The sequence below is a fragment of the Odocoileus virginianus genome, chromosome 9, assembly GCF_023699985.2.
Source record: "Odocoileus virginianus isolate 20LAN1187 ecotype Illinois chromosome 9, Ovbor_1.2, whole genome shotgun sequence".
In the NCBI taxonomy this organism is placed as follows: Eukaryota; Metazoa; Chordata; class Mammalia; order Artiodactyla; family Cervidae; genus Odocoileus; species Odocoileus virginianus.
In genome coordinates, this window is record NC_069682.1 from 61,787,536 (window position 1) to 61,802,887 (window position 15,352).

Sequence of the window (15,352 nt, forward strand, 5' to 3'; positions counted from 1 at the left end):
CATACACTGACATGAATCAGCCATGGATTTACATGTGTTCCCCATCCCGATCCCCGCTCCCGCCTCCCTCCCCATCCCATCCCTCTGGGTCTTCCCAGTGCACCAGCCCTGAGCACTTGTCTCATGCGTCCAACTTGGGCTGGTGGTCTGTTTCACCCTTGATAGTATACTTGTTTCAATGCTATTCTCTCAGAACATCCCACCCTTGCCTTCTCCCACAGAGTCCACTCCAGTATTCTTGCCTGGAGAATCCCATGGACAGAGGAGCCTGGCGGGCTACAGTCCATGGGGTCACAAAGAGTCGGACCTGACTGAGCGACTAATACACACTATGTGCCAGACAATGTTCTAGAAGTGGGAGATTCTGCAAAGAAGCCACAAGGCAAAAATCTGTGCTCTCACAAAGCTGACATTCTAGTCGGGGAGATAAAAGTAGAGCAAATAAGGAAAATGTGCACATGGTCTGTAAGAACTTGATAGGCTCAGTCGTGTCCAACTCTGCGACCCCAGGGACTGCAGCACGCCAGGCTTCCCTGTCCTTCATCTCCCGGAGCTTGCTCAAACTCATGTCCAATGAATCGCTGATGCCACCCAACCATCTCGTCCTCTGTCGTCCACTTCTCCTCCTGCTTTCAATCTTTCCCAGCATGTCATGGGTCAAACATAAAGCTGGGAAGACTGGCTGGGATAGAGAATGGGTTGTGATTAGCTGATTAGATAGGATGGTGAGGGATGAGGGCACGTAGGGAAGACTTTTCCCAGAAGTTCACATCCCAGGAGGGGAGGGAGGAGACAGGTCGTTCCCCGAGGCAAGAGAATCCAGGTAGAGGGAACAGACAGTGCAAAGACTATAAGGTAGGGGTGCACTGGAGTGTTGGAGAAACAGCATGGAGGCCAGAGGAACAGAGTGAGCAAGGGGGAGAATGGCTGGAGGAAAGGACAGAGGGATGGAGGTCAGGGAGGGCCTCCAGATCCTTCTGATGTTGACTCTTACTCCCAGTGAAATGGGGCTCCGGGAGGCTTTCTGAGGGCATCTGGTTGCTGTGTGGGAAGCAGACCGTGGGGTCTGAGGATGGAGCCCCCAGATCAGAGAGACGACTGCTGCATTGGTCTAGTGAGTGGAGAGTGTGACTGTGGTTGGCCTAGCCTAGGGGCAGTTCATGGCAAGGGGTAGGGGCTCAAACATTGCTTTGCCTTATTTTCTTTCATATTCCTTTTTGGTTTTTTCTTTTGGCTGTGCCACATAGCATGTGGGATCTTAGTTCCCTCACCAGGGATCGAGCCTATATCCCCTGCATTGCAAGACACAGTCTTAACTACTGGACCACCAGGGAAGTCTTTGACAATGATTGTTTTTAATATCTATTTTATAAGTGAGGAAATGGAAGCACAGAGAGGTAGAGTAACTTTTCCAAGGCCACATAGCTAAGAAGAGTCAGAGCTGGGTTTTGAACCCAGGCAGTCCAACTCTGAATCTCTGTGTAATGGAGGCTATGTGAGCCCAGAAAAATAGGGCTATTTCTCTCAGTTGAAGGCAGGTGGGGTCGAGTGTGGCCTCTTTAGAGGGCACTAGAGTTCATGGAGTTGGCCGGGGCCAGGGATCTGCAGCTTCAGGAGGAAACAGCAGTGTGCAAAGGTCTGGGGGCTGGAGCGTAATTCTGAGTCTAGGGAGGGTCAAGGGGTGGGGAGGAGAGAGCTTGCAGCAGCAAACCACCACACCACCCCGATCCTTGGCCTTGATCCCATGAACAAATCGTAGGAGCTTTAACGGTTTTGGCCATCTTGCTACCTCTGTCCTTGACCTCAGGCTTGGATGCCCTCTCCCTCAGAGACCTCCCAGAGGTCCCCATTTCATGGATGAGTAAAAGGAGGCCTGGACCTTCTGGAGGTTACATGTCCAGGGTTGCACCTGCGGGCTCTGAGTGTGGGGGGTTGAGTTCAGGGCCGGCCGTGTGGAGGTGCCTGGCCGCCAGCTGCTCCTGCCCACCCGTGTCCCTGCAGGGGCTGGGGCGGAGGTGGGGAGGAAGGGACACTGTGTGTTCCCAGAGCAGGGATGCAGCCAGAGCTGCTGGCAGGAGTAGCGGGTGCCGTGGGCAGGGGCCGGCTGGCAGCTGTCCCCCCTCCCCCCCCCGAAGCCTGTCAGCCATCAGCCATCAGGGCTGGGGGTGCCCAGGAGGCATGACCTTGGAGAAGCTGGAACAGAGCAGAACTCGTCACCTCAGTGTTCCCTGTGGTCACTCTGATACTGGGGGTGGGGTTTCTGTTAAAGAATCCTTGGCATGCCAGGGCCTCTGCCCAGGTGCAGATGCTAAGGCCTGTGAGTGGGTGTGACTTGCAGAGATCACATGGAGATTCGGAGAGAAGCCTTCTGCTTAGCCACGTTGGGGTCAGGCCAGGTGGTACCTGCCTGGGTCCCTGAGACCAGCCTGATGTGTGGTCCCTTGGGCCCAGCATCTCTTCTTCCAGCTCCTCCTCACCCCAGTGCCCTTAGCCTGGTGCGCTGAGAATCTTCAGTCCAAGCTTAGTCCCACACCATCTTTCGAAGGCCCACCTCCACCTTAATGTGATCTCCTGGTCTGTCAGCTGCCCTCCCCATCTGCCTGCTGGGCAGCTTGTCCTGGACTGTGGAGTAGAAGGGTAGGGGGCGGTCAGTGAAGCCTCCCAATCCTGCCGGCCTCAAAGATGCTCCCATGGCAGGAGGACTGGGTACCAGTGCCCTTCCTCTCTGGTAGGGGCCTTGGAGAAGGGAGGTGGTAGGAAGTGGGGATGGGGGAGATGGAGACACCCACTGTGTGCCCATCTTTTCCCCCATTTTGCTGCTGGAAAAACTGAGGCCACATGACTTACACTGACCTGGCTCTTTGCCTTTCTTTAAATAGTCCCACCTCTGGGCCTTTGGTCAAGCAATTGCTTCTGCCTGGATCATGCTTCCCCTTCCTCTTTTCATAAACTGCTTACCTTTGGACCGCAGGTAAGATGTCCCCTCCTCCTGGAAGTCCACCATGATTTAGGTGCCTCCTCGGGAGCTGGAGATCACTGTGTTCTGACAGGATCACTTAGTAATCTGCCCCCATCCCACTCAGCATGCTCCAGGGTCTGAGAAAATCTTCATGGGCTTCCCTCTCAATTTTTCAGTTCTTTCTGACCTAAATTGCTGGACGTGTCCCTCTCGGGACCTCCTTCAGACCTCCTCGTGCCTGGGCCTAAAGCCTGCAGCAACCCAGTTAGGCTGGAACCCACTCAGTCTAGACCTCTCACTTAATAACCCCCTGCACATCTGACCTTCCTGCCTCAGGACCTTTGCTTGCGCTGTGTCTACCTCCTGCATGGCCCTCCCCATGCCTCCTTGCAGGTGCAGTGGAGAGAGGGTGGGCTTTGGGATCCTTGGGCCTGGCTTGGCACCCTGGCTCTCCACTTCCTAGCCGGGGCAGCTTCCTGGAGCCCCCATGTGCTGACATGTAAAGTGAGTGATACATAAAGTGGTTCCAGGGCTGTTGGGAGTATGGAAGGAGTACTGTGAACCCCAAGTGGGAGGACATGAACCCCAGGTGGGATGACATGAGGGGGAATGGTGTAGTCTCCACACTGCCATCAGCACGCCCCGTTCCACCCCACCAGCCCGCATTGGAACAGCTGATGGCGGGATATTTTTTAAAATAACTTATTTGACTGTGCTGCATGGCAGGTGGGATCCTAGTTCTCTGATCAGGGATTGAACCTGTGCCCCTTGCTTTGGAAATGTGGCGTCTTAACCTCTGGACTGCTAGGGAAGTCCCAAGAGGTGGGATTTTTAAAAAAATATATATTTATTTATTTGGCTGCCCCAGGTCAGTTGTGGCACATGGGGATCTTTAGTTGCAGCATGCAAACTCTTAATTGCGGCATGTGGGATCTAGTTCCCTGACCAGAGGTGGAACCCAGACCCCTGCATTGGGAGCGCGGAGTCCTAGCCACTGGACCACCAAGGAAGTTCCTCCCTCCCTCTTGTTTTTTCCTTTTCTTTAATAAGAGGTGGGATTTTAATCACGTCATTTAACCCTTCTCTGCTTCCACTTCCTCATCTGTAAAATGGATTGAAAAGCATAGGACACAGTAGGCACTAAATACGTATTAGCTATTGCTTCCACTGTTACCTTATTAGTGTCATTATTCATATTCCCTTCTCTGAAGCAGGACGTTTTTCTATATTCTGAATCCACTTGTACAAAAACAACTCAGGTGAGCAGGTCATTCTTTTGAAAGGCTGAAGGAAAAAAAGAGAATGAGAAGATTCCTGCTACACGTGGGAGGTCCCTGGGGAGGCAGGAAGGGGTGGCGGCCCCCATCTATGAGATCAATTGAGGGCTGGCCCCTCTGCCAGGCTCCCCCAGACTCGGCTTCCTCCCCTGTGGACGCGGCCAATGCTGGTGGTGCCTGTCCCTTCCCTGTAGGGCTGTTGTGAGGAGGCAGGGGGCATCAGCTGGGGACCCAGCCTTTGGAGGTTCAGAGGGCTGAGAGGTTCATTCCAAAATAAGGGTTTTTCTTGGGCTGTGTGGACCAGCCCACTCCCCGTGTCTTGGCCTCCATTCCCCTAGTTGGAAATGGACTGGCCGAGGGCCCTGCTTAAGTCCCTGGTGTAGTAACTCCCTGCGAGAGCCCAGCTGGGACCGGTGCCCTTGGGGAGAGGGGCCACAGTGGCCCGGGGCCAGGAGAGCCAGGGTCCCCAGCTGGTCCTCTGCTGTCTTGGATAGTGGCCTGGGCACCTGGCTTGGCTTTTCCGAGCCTCTCTCTGTTGCCTCGTCTGGGAGACTGGGCTGATCTTCCCTGTAAAGCAGGATCCCGGTGAGAACTGGAAAACTCAACAGTAACAATGGAAACTGTAAGGTAGCTGTGATGGTTGGAGCCCCGTTTATCCAGCATGACCCGTGTGCCCAGGGCACATGTGGTTAGCTCCTTTGCCTTTGTAACTGTCCCAGGATCCTTATGGGTGTTTCCATGGTACTGAAGAACCAATTCATTAGGAAATAACCCTGATGCTGGGAAAGATTGAAGGCAGGAGAAGGGGACGACAGAGGACGAGGTGGTTGGATGGCGTCACCGACTCAATGGACATGAGTTTGAGCAAGCTCTGGGAGATGGTGAAGGACAGGGAAGCCTGGCGTGCGGCAGTCTGGGGTCGCAAAGAGTCGGACACGACTGAGCGATTAAACAATAGCCATGGTTCTGAAGGAGGCTCTGGTTGACTTGTTTGGAGTCCTCCCATGGGGCTCGGCAGGACCCCTCTTAACAAGGATGCTGCACCCCACCCGCCTGGCCCCGGCGGGTACCCGATGGGGCTTTTTTTGCTCCCTTCCCTCCAGAAGCACGACTCAGATGGGCTGGGCCCCTCCCCCACCTCCTCCGCCTCCCCGCTCCTCTACCCCCACTTTCCCCACACAACCTCCGCCACCCACCCCTCCCACCCCTGGTCCTGTTATCAGGACACATTCCTGGACTGCCTGAGAACAGCTTCCACCCTGGGCCCTTTTGAGAAGGGGTGTGACTGCTGATACAGGCCCTGGCAGTGGCTCCCTTGGGGGATGGGCCCTGGGACAGGAGATTACCGAGCCCAGATAATTTGCCTGCTGATGCGGTCTCTTTTGAGCTCTGTGACCTTAGGCTAGTCACTTGACCTCTCTGGGTCTCAGTTTCCTCATCTGCAAAATGGGACTGACCACGTAGGGCTGCAGAAGGTTCACTTGGGCTTGTGGACTGTATGTGCTTCTCAGCCTGGTGCCTGGTACACAGGAGTCTCTCTACCCATCAACCAGGTGTTATCATCTGAGAACCAGTTGTCCCTCCTCTTTGTGATGGCAGCTGTATCCGCCTTTTGCTGAGCACATCATGGGATGGCCCCTGTAGGCTTCCTCTCCTCCGGGCCTCTGAGACACAGGGAGGGTGGAACTGGGAGAGGCCCTTTCCGGCAGTTGAGAAGGTGCTGTGTGATCTTAGGTGGCCTCTCTCCCTCTCTGAGCCTCTTTTTCCTGGTCTGCTCTATGAGCACTTGGACCTGGGTGTGGCTCTGCCCCAGCCCCTTGTCTCCACACACTCTGTAATTCCTCTCTCAACTGGTCCAGCTACTTGGCTTTGTCTGTCTGTCTCATGACAGTGCCTGGTGCATAGTCAGTATCCAGCTGAGCTTGTTGAAGGAGGCAGTGAATGCACGATTGAGCAAACACCCAGGGCTTGCTTACTTCCAATCCTTTGCCTGCGCGGCTCTCTGCCGGATGCTCCATCCCCAGTCATCTCTACTTGTGGACCTCCTTCTGGACTTTGAAGTCCTTCTCACATGCGGCCTCTCCCAGGAAGCCCTTTCGGTTTCTTGCAGGCGGAGGGGAGTGCTGATGCTCTGAACACTTGGTCTGAGGCTCTTTGGTGGCACCTGTTACAATCCACCTTGGTGTCCATAGTGACATATTAACAACCAACGTGGACCACACACCTACCACTAGGCGCCAGACACAGAAACAGTGGGGGCCCTGTGCATGCCTGTGGGACCTTGTCTTATTTAATCCTTCACCACAACCTTGCAAGGTGGAGACTATTATTAGCCCTCCCTTTGCAGAATCCAGAGGTTCAGAGAAGTGAAGTGACTTGCCCAGCTATGAGAGAGAGCGGCACCAGGATCTGAAACCAGGTAAGCCTGTCTTTTTTCTTAAAAAGGAAAGAAAAAGCATTAACACACACAGTAAAAAAATAATTCAAGCAGCACAGAGGAAGGCAGGGAAAAGCAAAGCCTCTTTGGCACTCAGATCTCCTTGCCAGAGGCAGCCATGGGGAGGCGTTTCCAGTATGTCCTTCCAGGGCGTAAATGGAAGCATGTATGTTAAAAAAAACAATAAAAAACCCACAAATGATCACACATGGTGCATACTCTAGTCTACACCTGACTGACCTTGACAGGGTGCCTTGGAGATCGTTTTGTGTTGCTGCTTTCTTTTCCCTGGTTACATAGTGTTCATTGTGTGGATGGAGACAGCGCTTTATTGAATTAGTGAAGATTGCTTTGCTTATTACAGATCATTCTGTGATGCATACCTTCGATTGCACGCTTAGTGGCCCTGTGTGAGGAACACTAGATAATCCCAGATCGCAGGGTCTGAGAATGTGTGCAGTTGTAATTTTGGTAAATGTGGCCAGATGGCCCTTCATGGAAGTGGTGCTGATGGACCTTCACACCCCACCCTCTGCTTCCCCTAGCTGTCTCCAACACAGGTTGCTCTAGAATCTGGGAACCTGCCAGTCTAATAGATGAATCTTAATCGATGGCCTCTGGTGTAATGTTTTGTTTTTTTGATATCACACCTCTATTGGACTTCCCTTGTGGCTCAGTTGGTAAAGAATCCGCCTGCAATGTGGGAGACCTGGGTTTGATGCCTGGGTTGGGAAGATGCCCTGGAGAAGGGAAAGGCTACCCACTGTAGTATTCTGGCCTGGAGAATTCCATGGACTGTATGTATAGTCCATGGGGTCGCAAAGAGTTGGACATGACTGAGCGACTTTCACTTCACTGTATTGGTGTAGAATTCACATACCAGACAATTCACTTATTTAAAGTGTCCAATTTGTGTATGTATTTAAATTTTTATTGGAGTAGAGTTGATTTGCAAGGTTGTGTTAGTTTCCACTGTACAGCAAAGTGAGTCAGTTGTACATGTATCAGCTCTTTGTTTTAGCTTCTTTCCTCATATAGGTCATTACCGAGTATTGAATAGGGTTCTCTGTGCTATACGGCAGGTTCTTATTATTATCTATTTTATATATGGTAGTGTGTATATGTCGGTCCCAATTCGCCAATTTATCCCCGGCTGGAAGTGTACCATTTAACGGTTTTTAATATAGTCACAGAGTTGTACAACCATCACTGCAGTAAATTTTAGAACAATTTCATTACCCCTCCCCCCAAGAAAGAGACTGCGTAACCCATTTAGCCAGTCCCCACTGCCGCTCAAACCTGTCTCCCCTAGCCCTGCTACTGAGTCACTTCAGTCATGTCCTGACTCTGTGCGACCCCATCCCTGGGATTCTCCAGGCAAGAACACTGGAGTGGGTTGCCATTTCCTTCTCCAATGCAATAACTAATCTACTTTATGTTTCTATAGATGTGTTTATTCTGAATCTTTCATGTAAATGGAATTATGTAATATGTGGTCTTTTTTTATGTAATATGTGGTCTGACTTCTTTCACTTGGCATGTTCTGAAGATTCATCCAAGTTGTAGCATGTATCAGTACATCATTTCTTTTTCTTGCCAGATAATATTCTGTTATATGGATATACCACATTTTATTTATCCATTCATCAATTGATGGACATATGACTGTTTCCACTTTTTGGCTATTATGAACAATGCTGTTATGGACACATTCAACTTTTAATGTGGATATATGTTTTCTTTTCTCTTGGGTATATACCTAGGAGTGGGACTTGTGGATTATATAGCAACTCTGTTTAACCTTTTGAGGAACTGCCAGACTGTTTTCCAAAACAGCTACACCATTTCATATTCCCACCAACAATGTATGAAGTTTCCAGTTTCTCTACATCCTCTCCAACCACTTGTTGTTTTCTGTCTTTAATTATAGCCATCCTAGTGGGTGTGAGCTATATCTCATTGTGGTTTTGATTTGCATTTTCCTGGTGAGGAAGATGTTGAGTATCTTTTCATGCAGTTATTGACTGTTTGTATATTTTCTTTGGAGAAATGTCTATTTGAATCCTTTGCCTGTTTTAAAATTGGGTCATTTCGATGATCTGAGAGAACGGCATCGAAACATGTTATTATCAAGTGTGAAACAAATCGCCAGTCCAGGTTGGATGCATGAGACAAGTGCCCAGGGCTGGTGCACTGGGATGACCCAGAGAGATGGGGTGGGGAGGGAAGTGGGAGGGGGGTTCAGGATGGGGAACACATGTAAATCCATGGCTGATTCATGTCAATGTATGGCAAAAACCACTACAATATTGTAAAGTAATTAGCCTCCAACTAATAAAAATAAATGAAAAAAAAAATTGGGTCATTTCTCTTTTTGTTTGTTGAGTTGTAAAACTTATTTATATATTCTAAACACAAGTCCCTTATCAGATACATGGTTTGCAAATATTTTCTCCCATTTGGTGGATTCTTTTTACTTTCTCTCTCTCTTTTAAAATTAATTTATTTTTAATTGGAGGATAATTGCTTTACAGTGTTTTTTTGTTGGTTCTACCAGCCATCAACGTGAATCAGTCATAGGTATGCACAGGTCCCCTGCCTCCTGAATCTCCCTTCCACCTCCCACCCCATCCCACCCCATCCCACCCTCTAGGTCGTCACAGAGCACCAGGCTGAGCTCCCTGTTCTATGCAGCAGTTTTCCACTAGCGATCCATTTTACACATGGTAATATATTTATTTCAATGCTACTCTCTCAATTCACCCCTTCCCCTCCTTCCCCCGCAGTGTCCATAAGTCTGTTTTTCTTTTTTTTCTTTAAAAAATTTTTTGGTCATGCCATGCAGCTTGTGGGATCCCTGGCCAGGGATCGAACCCGGGCCCTCAACAGTGAGAGCATGGAGTCCTAACCACCGGACTGCCAGGGAATTCCCATCTTTCCATCTTTCTGGATGGCCCCCCCGCCTTTTTTTAAATAATTAAATTTATTTATTTTTAATTGGAGGATAATTGCTTTACAATATTGTGTTTGTTTCTGCCAAACATCACCATGAACAGCCATAGTATACCTATGGTCAATGGTGCACTTCGACACACAAAAATTTTTAATTTTGATGAAGTCCAGTTTTATCTGTTTTTTCCTTTGGTTGCTTTGTGTCACGTCTAAGAAACCATTGTGATCCAAGGTGTTGAAACTTATGCCTGTATTTTCTTATAAGATTTTTAAGGTTTGACTCTGTACATTTAGATTTGTGGTCCATTTTGAGTTAATTTTTGTGTAGGGTTTTGAGGAAGGTACTCAGCCTGAGTGTATCCAGTTGTTCCCGCAGTCTTCACTGAAAAAATTCTTCTTTCTCCTTTGAATTGGCAGCCTTGTCAAAAATCAATTGACCATAAATGTGAGTGCTTATTTCTGGACTCTTAATTCTCTCCCGTTGATTTATTAATCTGTCCTCATACCAGTACCAGACCAAATTAATTACCAGCGCTTTGCAGCAAGTTTTGAAACAGAGATGTGTGGGCCCTCAGCTTTATTTTTCTTTTTCAAGATTGTTTTGGTTTTTCTGGGTCCCTTGACCGTCCGCATGAATTTTAGGATCAGTTTGTCTGTTTTTGCAAAGAAGCTAGCTAGGATTTTTTTAAGGGTTATGTTGACTCTATAGACTAGTTGGAGGACTATTACCATCTTAAAATGCAAGTCTTCTGATCCACAAATGTGGGCTCTCATTCTGTTTATTTAGTCCTTTAATTTCTTTCAACAATTTTTGTATTTTTCAGAGTATAAGTTGTGCACTTCTTTTGTTAATTTTATTGATAAGTCTCCTTTTGATATAATTTATTTTCTTAATTTAATTTTTGGATTGTTTATTGTGTTAGTGTATACATTTTAATTTTATACATTAATTTTGTACTTTGCAACTTGCTGAACTTGTTTATTTAGTTCTCCTAATCTTTTTAGTGTACTCAGCAATTTTTATATACAAAATTCTGACATCTCTGAATAGTTTTATTTTCTTGTCAGTCTGGATGCCATTTTTGTGTAGTTTAAATATGATTGATCTGGAACTTATAGGCATGTGGTGTGAGATTGAGATCCAATATTGTTTCCTGAAGGGAGATCGTTGGTTCCAACTCCGTCTTAAAAATAGCCTACCTTTTTCTCACTGTTATGAATGCCATCTTTGTAATATATTAAATTCCCATATGTTTGGGGACAATTTTTGGACCCTCTGTTCTGCTCCATTAATTTGTTTATTTTTGTACTGATGTCACACAGTTTTCCTTATGTAACTTTTCTGTAAGTTGTACTCTCTGGTTGGGCTACTTGTTCTTTGCTACTCTTCTTTTTATGATTTCCTGGCTATTCTTATACCTTTACTCATAAACTTGAAAACTGACCTGCCTAATTAGAAAAAAAATCCTGCTGGGATTTTCATTGAGATCACATTCAATGTTTATATTTACTTAGGAAGAATTGCTATCTTTGTAATGCTAAGCTTTCTTTCATTTTATCTCCTAATTGCTGTTGATGTGTAGCTACGTTATTGACTTTTGGATATTTACATTTAATTTCCTTCCATTTTACTTAATTTACTTTTTCTTCAATAGTTTTCTAGCAGATTCTCTTGGATTTCTCAGATATGCATTGATAACATCTGCAAATGATGATACTCGTCTTCTGTTTTCCAATTCTCTTTATTCCTTCCATTTCTTTTTCTTAGCTGATTGCAGTGGCCAGCATCTTAGAGCAAAGTTAACTAGTAGACATGCTTGTCTTTTCTGGACTCTTTCCCTATGAAGTGGCTTCTGTAAGCCTTGGCTCCAATCAGTTCTCCCAGATACTCTGTCCAGGGTCATGCACAGGGCTTGGCACATAGTAGGAATTTTGGAAGCTGTTGCCTAGTTATAAGAGTGGTTAGAAAAGAGAGCAAGGATATGAAAAGAAATCTTCCACAGTAGTGATAATAATAGCAAGTATTCAGGAAGTGCTTCCTGTGTTCCAGGCACTGGATGAGTATTACCTCATGTTTTCATCTCAAGCTTAATCACGTAGGTGCCATTATAGATTCCCATTTTTGATAAGGAGTAAACTGAGGCCCCCTGGCGGCTGTTTGACTAGAAAGTATCAAATCGGCTTCTGAATCTGGCATTCTGGCTCCAGGCCTTCCATAATGCTTCTTCTTCCCTGGAGGATCCAGGGGTATGGATGGTGATGTCAGAGGCTGACCTCTGACCCGAGTTGCCTCTGCGTTAAGGAGGTGGAGTTGGCGGAGTGGTGAGAGCGCCTGGGGTAGTCAGAGCATCAGTGGGGCCCCAGAGGTACCTTCTGACTGCACTTCCCTGAACCTGAGCATCCCAACTCAGCTGCACTCGCTTGCAGTGTGGCCTCAGGCAAAGTTCCGGCTTCTCTGAACTTTGGGCCCATCTGTAAAGAGGGTGTAGTTATAGTCCCCCCTTCACTGTGCTGCATGGACAATCGAGTGTGGACTGCAAGCAAAGCTCTCAGTTCTGTGCTCGGCATTCAGGGCCCTGCCATCCACTCTTGCTTTGTCTTGCTGCGCTCCTCTCGTCGCCCGTAATGATAATAACAGCAAATGACAGTGAGTGCTGTTTATTGAGCACTTATTCTCTGCCCGGCACATGGACTCTCTCACTTAATTCTCAGATATTAAGTTTATTACCACCCCCATTTTATTTTATTTTCTAAAAAGTATTTATATCCAGACTCGCTGTGTTGCCCTGGTGTCTCAGATGGTAAAGAATCTGCCTGCACTGCGAGAGACCTGGGTTCGATCCCTGGGTTGGGAAGCTTCCCCTGGAGAAGGAAACGGCCACCCACTGCAGTATTCTCACCTGGAGAATTCCATGGACAGATCCTTGGTGGGCTACAGTTAATGGGGTTGCAGAGAGTCGGACACGACTGAGCGACTTATTGAGCACTTATTCTCTGCCTGGCACATGGACTCTCTCACTTAATTTCAGATATTAAGTTTATTACTACCCCCATTTGATTTTTAAAAAGATACTGATCTATTTATTTTGTTTTTGCTGTGTTGGGTCCGAGTTGTGGTGCACGGGCCTCTTTTTAGTTGTGGCGTGTGGGCTCAGCCATTGTGGAGCGTGGGCTTAGTTGCCCCCTGACATGTGGGATTTTAGTTCGTGGACCAGGGATTGAACCCACATCCCCTGCATTGGAAGGTGGATTCTTAAGCACTGGAGCACCAGGGAAGTCCTACCCCCCTTTTAAAGATGAGGAAACTGAGAGGTGAAGTGACTTGCCCGAGAGATTTAGCTAGTAGATAGTGGAGCTGGCTCCATTGGGATTTGAATCTAGGTCTGACTGGAGTCCTCACTCTCAATTCCTAAGCTCCTGGCCTTCCTTCCACCCTTGGAGGAGGTGGAGGTGACATTCTTCAGTCAGGAAGGAAGGAGTGGGTATGCCCTGACTGAATTACAGTCTATTTTGGACTCTTCTGGATGTTGTGTCTGTGTACGTGGCAGAGGGGCCCGGAGGTGAGAGAGTGTGGTGCCCTCCTGTTGGGGGCTGGGGGGCAGGGCCACAGCCCCACTTCAAGGGGCCGCGTGGACTCAGGTGAAGGGTTTAGGCCTCATCCAGAGAGGATGATGGGAAGCGCTTATATGTTTCTTTAAGTCTCATTGAAAAAAAAAAATGATGAGGGAGTAATTTCTAAATGTCATGTCTGACTCTTTGAGACCCCATGGACTGTAGCCCGCCCAAGCTCCTCTGCCCATGGGATGCGCCAGGCAAGAATACTGGAGCGGGTTGCCATTCCCTTCTCCCGGCGGTATTCCCAATCCAGGGATTGAACCCAGGTCTCCTGCACTGCAGGCAGATTCTTTACTGACTGAGCTATCAGGGAAGCCCAAGTGATACGACACTTAACATAAAGAAGGGATTTTCCTTTCCCTTTTTCACACCCTTTGGATGAAATTGTGTGAAGAACTTGGACTTCTTCCAGAACTTTCTCTAAACCTCTACAGCACATGTGTGTGTGTCCGCACATACACATTCACATGGGAATTTTCTTTACGGAAATAATGGGAGTTTCTGTGTACTACATGCCAGGCACCCCACTAAGCCCTTGCCTGCACTGTCTTTAATCCTTCCACCAACCCTCTGACCTAGGTAGCACTATTGTCCCCTTTTTCCAGATGAGGAAACTGAGGCCCCTAATGGCCCAGAGGACCTTCTGCACTGCCATCTTCCTCTTTTCACTTGATAGTGTGTATCGTGAGCATCTTTCCAGGCCACACGGAGCACTCAGAAATTCTGTTTATTTAGCTGCACAGCTGCGCGTTTGGTGAATGGACCGTCCCTTATTTATCCAGTCCCCTTCTGATAAACACTTAGGTCGTGTCCGCTTTTCTGTGGACAGTGTTGAACAAAAGCCCCATTTGTTTGTGTGGATTACAGAGATGCTGCTGGCTTTTGGAGGAGGGGTCCCCCCTGCTGACCCAGGTCAGGATGACAAGGGCCTGGCCTCGAGGGAGTGGAGACAGGGTGAGGGGAGGGATGTGTGTGAGGAAGATTGGAAGGAAGGCTGAGTGAACCAGCCCTGAGAAGGAAACATGGTGTGCCGAGCAGTCTTAAAAGAGGATGCTAAGTCAGTTAGGGGCCCACTGAGCATGAAGCCCTGGGGACACTGATGGGGAAGTGCTGTAGGGCAGGGGTCCCCAACCTCCCGGATCTAATACCTGATGATCTGAGATGGAGATAATGTAACAATATTAGAAATAAAGTGCACAGTAAATGTAATGGGCTTAAATCATCCCGAAACCATCCTCGACCCCCCACCGCAGTCCATGGAAAAGTTGTCTTCCACGAAACTGTCCCCTGGTGCCCAAAAGGTTGGGGACCACTGCTGTAGGGCATCCTGGGGCCTGTCATGATATTGATAGCGCAGGTCCTCTGTCCTGAGCCTGTGGTCAGGAGCAGGTCCCCAGAGGAAAGGGACCGCCTTCCTCTGGGAGCTTCACACATCCTTAGTATGGAGCTCTCCCCACTTCCTCTTGAACCCCAGGGATCTATCTGCCTGGGAGTGAGCAAGTGGCGGAAGAGATGTGTGGAGCTGGCCCTTCTCAAATGGGCAGCTCATGGTGACTTAGCGTTTGGGCCCTGAGACAGAGTCCTGCCTCAAGAAAGGAGGCCACGGTCCAGAAGGGTGGTCGGTCCCAAGGTGACACAGCCTAGCAGGGACTGGACCCCTCCAAAATGTGCTGTCCTTCTAGCACACTCTGCTGTGTCAGAGCTTGAAATCTTGGGTCTTCCCTGGTGGTCCAGTGGCTAAGACTTAACACTCCCAATGCAGAGGACCTGGGTTTGATCCCTAGTCAGGGAACTAGATCCCATGTGCCACGACTGAGAGCCGCAATGCAGCCAGATAAATAAAACATATTTTCAAAAAATTTGATATCTTGGTCTTTCTAGAGGAACAGGGCTCGGCTGCCTTATCCAGTCATGCCCCACCTGCCATGGGCATCTATCTGGCTGTTCGTTTGGAGGAGAGGTCCGGAAGGCAGGAGGTGGACCCCATGAGCAGCCCTTGATTCCTACCTGCCCAATGTGGTTTCATGTCCCCTCTTCTTTTCGTTCTCACCCTCGCTGTGTGACCTCAGGCAGGTGCCTCAACCCTTCTGTGCTTCCGCTTCCACATCAACA

At 48.5% G+C, this 15,352-nt stretch overlaps 1 protein-coding gene across 7 annotated transcripts in view; it reads left to right on the forward strand.

The window, feature by feature from the left end:
* Window positions 1-15,352, forward strand: part of SRC (SRC proto-oncogene, non-receptor tyrosine kinase) — a 55,507-nt gene that overhangs the window by 15,226 nt on the left and 24,929 nt on the right. For 6 of the 7 annotated variants that reach the window (XM_070472609.1, XM_020892110.2, XM_070472610.1 and 3 more), the window contains exon 2: window positions 6,584-6,655. The exons of the other annotated variant lie outside the window; for it this stretch is intronic. The gene's annotated coding sequence lies outside the window, so the exon portion shown is untranslated. The remainder of the gene's footprint in view (window positions 1-6,583; window positions 6,656-15,352) is intronic. 7 annotated transcript variants of the gene reach the window in all.